This window comes from Ornithodoros turicata, chromosome 2, assembly GCF_037126465.1.
Source record: "Ornithodoros turicata isolate Travis chromosome 2, ASM3712646v1, whole genome shotgun sequence".
Lineage (NCBI taxonomy): Eukaryota > Metazoa > Arthropoda > Arachnida > Ixodida > Argasidae > Ornithodoros > Ornithodoros turicata.
This window is the reverse complement of record NC_088202.1, coordinates 58,863,130-58,868,795: the sequence shown is the minus strand read 5'-3', so window position 1 is coordinate 58,868,795 and position 5,666 is coordinate 58,863,130. Positions and strand designations below refer to the sequence as shown.

At 44.4% G+C, this 5,666-nt stretch overlaps 1 pseudogene; it reads right to left on the bottom strand.

Annotated features, from left to right (window-relative positions):
• Positions 1-2,571: 2,571 nt before the first annotated feature.
• On the bottom strand, positions 2,572-5,293 carry LOC135384690 (uncharacterized; annotated as a pseudogene).
• Between the last annotated feature and the right edge of the window lie 373 nt (positions 5,294-5,666).

Genomic DNA, 5,666 nt, shown 5'->3' with positions numbered 1-5,666 from the left:
GCTACCTGAACAAAGAAGAAGAAGTGACCCCACAGAAGTGTGGCAAGTCAAGCTCAAAGCCGCAGCGTGACATGACAAAGCGTATCGCCGACATATTTCCAAGTACGTATGTACAGTATGTGAACAGTGTGCTCTCCTTTAGACAAGAGCTCGTGTTGAGATCTTTCATATTGTGGTCTTTAGAGCTGATGAGGCTGCAGTCGTCTCTACTGCATCGTTGAGCATTTGGCAGTGATCTTTCTCTATTGTGCTGCTGGTGTACTCTACTCTACTGCACCGTTGATCGTTTGCCAATGATATCTCCCTGCTGGAAGCTACTGGCGTACTCTGCTGCATCGTTGGTTGTTGCCTATTCTGTCACTGATAATTCTTCAGCATTTTGGATGTAGTTCCGTATCGGACCACTGGCTTTTTTTAAAGAAAAACGAATAAAAACAAAAATCTAACGCTTTTACGTGAAAGAGGAAGTAATTAGTAACGAAATTCAACAGGAATGTCCCTCGTATATAGCGTAAAATGTATAAAAATTAAATTTTATCGCCGGTTTCTTGATGGCGATCCGCCATCTTGGCTGAGGACCTTACTGACCTAACCCGAGGCACAGTCTCGACGCCCGCACCGCCTAGTGCGTGCCTGGGGGGGCGGCGCCCCCCCAGACCCCCCCCCCCAATCTGTAGAACCTAACTTAACCCAACCTCACTAAAGTGAGGTGATTTAGCCCATTTCAACGACCCTACCTTTCGCAAGACGGCAAGTTTCGAATCCGTTAGGCTTAGCATTCCCGTGTTTCTCCTGCGCTAAAAGTGAATCAGATGGGGTTGTTTAATGCATATAAAAAAACTTCTAGTCCACAGAATTTTATAATTCTTACATTTTTAGATTCAGTATATGATCTTCTTCCACTTCTATGCAATATTTACTTTCCTAACCGTTTCAGTAATTTTTAAAAACGAGTGGTCCCGATACGGAACTACACCCTTCGTAATAAACCGCTTGCAACTGATATATTTCTCGTTGTTTTTGTAATATTTTCCTCACAGTTACATCAACCGCATGTCCTCCCGCTGCAAAAAGAAAACCGCCTGGTGAAACCCTTCCGAGGTACCCAGGCACAGTTTGTCCACTCGTTGAGGTCCTTGAGTCTGAACAGAGTGGAGTCCTGCAGTGGGACTGTAAACAGGTCCTGAATGGCATTGTGGACAATGTAGTAATGGGAGCACAAAAGGAGAAGCTATGTGATCTCCTAAAGGTTATGACAGAGACACGCACAGTGTTCCATTACGGCATCCCAGGAAACATGCCGGGGGTAGCTTTATAGCGGCGCGTCCCGTGGAGGGCTTGAGTAATGAGGTCGTCACCTTTTTTGAAACAAAGATTGCACTGCATGAAGACCCTCTGAGCATAGCAGTAAGAACATCTGGCCAGAGTCGATGCACACAGTAAGCTTTTCATATTTCCCGCTAATCTGCATGCGTTATGTTAGCAAGTAACATTTCTGATATACCCAAGTGTCTTTGAATATAGCTCTATATTACCTCCAGATGGAATGCAGAGCGGAAATACCGCATATCAAGCACAGGAGCAAGGAGGAAGGATTTTGACAGCCTAGTGACACGCATGCTTTCTGAAAAGACATTGTCGAGCCGGGCCACATCCTATGGTATATTATCGTCCAGCACAGAACTATCAATTTGCAATTCTACAATATGGTAGCATGCTCTGTAATGAAGATTGTGATGTGGTGTATCCTCAGTGTTTTGTTGATGTTGAATTTGTAGCACATAATTTGGGGCATTTGCCAGTTTTGTTTGTTTCAGGGATACAGACGGAAAGCATTGATCGGAAAGCACTTGCGGCACAACAGCATTTTTTAGGTATAAAATTTGCTCTCGCATTTGCTCTCTCTGGAATGTAGTACATAGCATTACTTTCCAGTCTGGACTTGTGACTGGCTCCAACACCAGCCGTGGCTATGGTGCAGCCCTGATGGATTGCTTTCCATGAATGGGGAGACACCTGTTGCCGAGATAAAGTTCCCATATTCCAGGGAGGGTCTACCTATTGTGGACTGCACGAAAAAGAAGTGCTACGTGAAGTACCTTGTCTACACTGATGACGAGTTGTCCATCGTGAAATCGCATGAGTACTATACACAGCTTCAGTTACAGATGTATGTAATGGAACCTACACAAGGCACTCTTTTATGTTTATAGCTCTGTGCAGAGTGTATGTATATATGTCAACCGTGATGATGACTTCCTCCTGAAGGTTGTCTCCAAACTCGAACACTTTTTTTCTCTAACTTTTTCCTTCGCCTTTCCTAGAGATATTAAATAACTTCTTTATTTTCTCACCACAACTCTACATACTAGGTGTAAGAATTTGCTTGCTTTCATCATTGTGTTGCTGAATATGCCATGTTATTTTGAAATGAATCTGTTCACACTCGCTCCACTTGGGTTGTTCTTTTCACTTGGTTGTTTACCAGTCAACTCAAGATTTATTCTAAATTATTGCGTCCCCTCAGTTCAGGTCTGTAACTGACTGCTTCTGATTGTACTATCGCAAGCTTTATGGAGAAGGAAAATGGGAGAATGTGGCTGCAAGTTTAACCCATCAATGTTTAATAAAAATTTCTCTGCTCGGTTCTTACTTATGATTGGGGGTTGCAAATTCACAAGCACTCCACATACACGTATAATCTGTGTCATATATGGTACCAATGTGAGTGGTACCAGTGGTTGTTAAGAATGGTGAACAGCTTGAGTCTCTGTATCGCCCGTTCAACATGAACCCGAACTTGGGCTACCTTGTGTGTTCCATTTGGGCCTCAGAGAGCTGGGTTCCACATGACAGAGGGGGCACTACGGTGACGGCACCACGGGCTTCGACACTGATTCTGATGTTTGGGAACCCTTTGTCATTAAAGATCACATCACCAGGCTCGGTCAAAGCCAGAATCTCTCGTTATGAAAGTGTCGCTGTGGCGACCACCATAGGACTTCGAAAGGAAAGCAACCATGCCATTTGGAATGATGCCAATCAAGAATTTCAACGTGTAGCAGCCTTTGTGTATTGTCATCAAGCAGGAGAGCCACCTATGGAGGTAGTCCCCTTTGCAGCCTTCGTAGTGGGAATAGAGACAGTATTGTTGTTCAGGGTCTGTCGGAGCTCCTGTTTTAATTTCTGTGCAGTCTATAATAAACGTGCAGTTTTGGTGGTGTAATTTGAAGCATTCTTGCATTGTGTTTTTGACTGCTCCCCGTAATGGTACAAAGACCCATTCACTCAGTTCACTGTACAGGATCTCCAACGTGCTTCTGAACACTCTTGCAACAGTGGTCATGCACACCCCAAATATTGCAGCAAGGGCTGTAAAGCTTATGCCTAGTTTGAGCTTCATGAGGAAGAGGGTCAGTCGGTCCTCCCTTGTCATGTCGCTTGATCTGCACCGTTGTTCTGGCAGCATGTTCAGAAGAATGCTGAATACCGTCATTGTGACAGAGCACAGGTCCTGTAGCACATTCTCCGAGTTTTTCAGGGTTGAAAACCCCATGAACCCACACTGTCGCTGCCACTGTCCACCCGTGGTTGTCACCTGAAACATACCGCAATTTCACTGACCACTCCCTGCATAATTGTAGGCTGGACGGTAATAGCCAGAGTTGAAAAAAAAAAAAAGCTTAAAAACAAAAACAAATTTGTTTTATGTGATTTAAATTGGATGTGTCTTTCATCACTTTCATCCACTATATTTGACATAGAGAAACTTTAGTGTAGTATTTAAGTTATGCGAAAGTCTGGTGTGAAGTTGTCTGTAAAATGCCTGCCTTATGACGTCTGGTTGAAAATGACACTGTATGCGTACTGGACGTACGTAGACAGCACCAGTGTCACGACATATTATTAGTATCAGCATTGCTGGAATTAATACTGACCAAATATTTGTACCCTTTTGCCACGTCTTGGAGAACCTTTGTAAATTCCAAATCAGTTTTTTTTCTTCTCAGGATAACTTATTTAATTTAGATCATGATGAACATCACTGACTTGAATCGTGCAACCCTCCTAACAGCATCAGAGTTGCAGTGCCTAAATGACACTCACCTTGTTGGACTGCATGGGGTGCGTGACCTGTGTGGACCCACAATGGCCATCAGTTGCAGAAAGAAAGAGCAGCAGCTTTCCTTCAGAGCTAATGTCTTCTGTTTTGCGTGCCCTGGATAATTTACAAAACATTATACTTTGCACATCAAATGGCTGAATATGCTTCAAGATGTAAACTATTCCCCACCTGGTCAACAGGCTGTAGCGTAACTATCCCTGCCCCTGCAGCCACCTCTGCCAGTATATGGAGTCCTGTATGGCCTACATTGTCCAGCTCATCATTTACAATCAAGACCAAAACATCTCGTGGACCACTGACGTGCTCCCATGTTGCACTGTGCAGACTGTAGAGGCGGACGCAGCGTCTGATCGCTTTTGCCACCTAAAAAGTTTCAGACATAAGCAAGCTGCAAGCCAACAATAACTGTATGTTCATGTAGGTAAGAGACATGGTATGTGTTGACCCATTTAGTCAGCCTCTGAGCTGCAACAGTATACTATAAGACAAGCTATCCTTGCAAAAAGAAAACACTCACCAGTCAAAATGATACACCCTAATGTCTACGCTTTCCTCTTGTGTCGTTCCCCACTCGGCGCCTTTTTCCGATATTGAGGAGGAAAAATCGTTGGCACATACGACGGGTAAATGCACCCGTCGTATGTGTACCTAATTGGATCTGTGCCCTCACAAACACATCATTCTTGCAGTTTTCGACGAAATGGACACTACAAATCCTAGTGGATGGTCCAGGCACCCACTCGGTCCCATCATTGCTGTTTCACATAAAAAGAATTCAACTTACAATACACTGCAGCCACGAAAACAGAACGCATAAGCAGTACATTTAGAGCTTGGTGAGGTGTGGCAAAAAATAGGAGTTAGGAAATAGTTTTAAGTGCCATTGTACATATGTGTTTAGGACGAAATATTGGCTGTCAGTACATCCGAGGTAAAAACAACACAAATTGAACTTTGAAAACGCCAAACAGAGACCGCGTTTGCACCGTTCACGGGGGTTCTATCACTACTGTTGTGGCAACAACTGATTTACTCGACAAAAGTCCCCCTCCCCCCGTTATTTCCTCGTGACCAGAAATGACAAAGCTGGAACGGGCATATATTGCTAATTAAGCATGAAGTTACTTACTTCTCACGGCGTACAGATGGAATCCACGCTTACTGCATCTCTGTCTCCCAAGGTTTTCCGGGGAAACGATAGAACCTGATTTTTGGAACGCCACCTTTGACGTTTCGGAAGCTGTTATGGCAGCCCACGACGCAACAGTACTGTGTTCCCGATTTGTGTTGTGGTTTACCATGAGTTGGCGATCTGAAAGGCGGCATCGTCAACCACAACACATGCGCGGCTGCGTGACTGTGCGGATCAGTCACTTCGCCCGCTACCGCTTGGGCCCCGATTGGTGCTTGCGTCGCCGTGCAAACTTGAGCGCAACAGTCCTATGGAGAAACACGCAACAACAGCAACAACAACAACAACAAAAAAAAAAAAAGAAACAGCTCCGTCATTAGTCGACAACAACGATAACTTTACCCATTC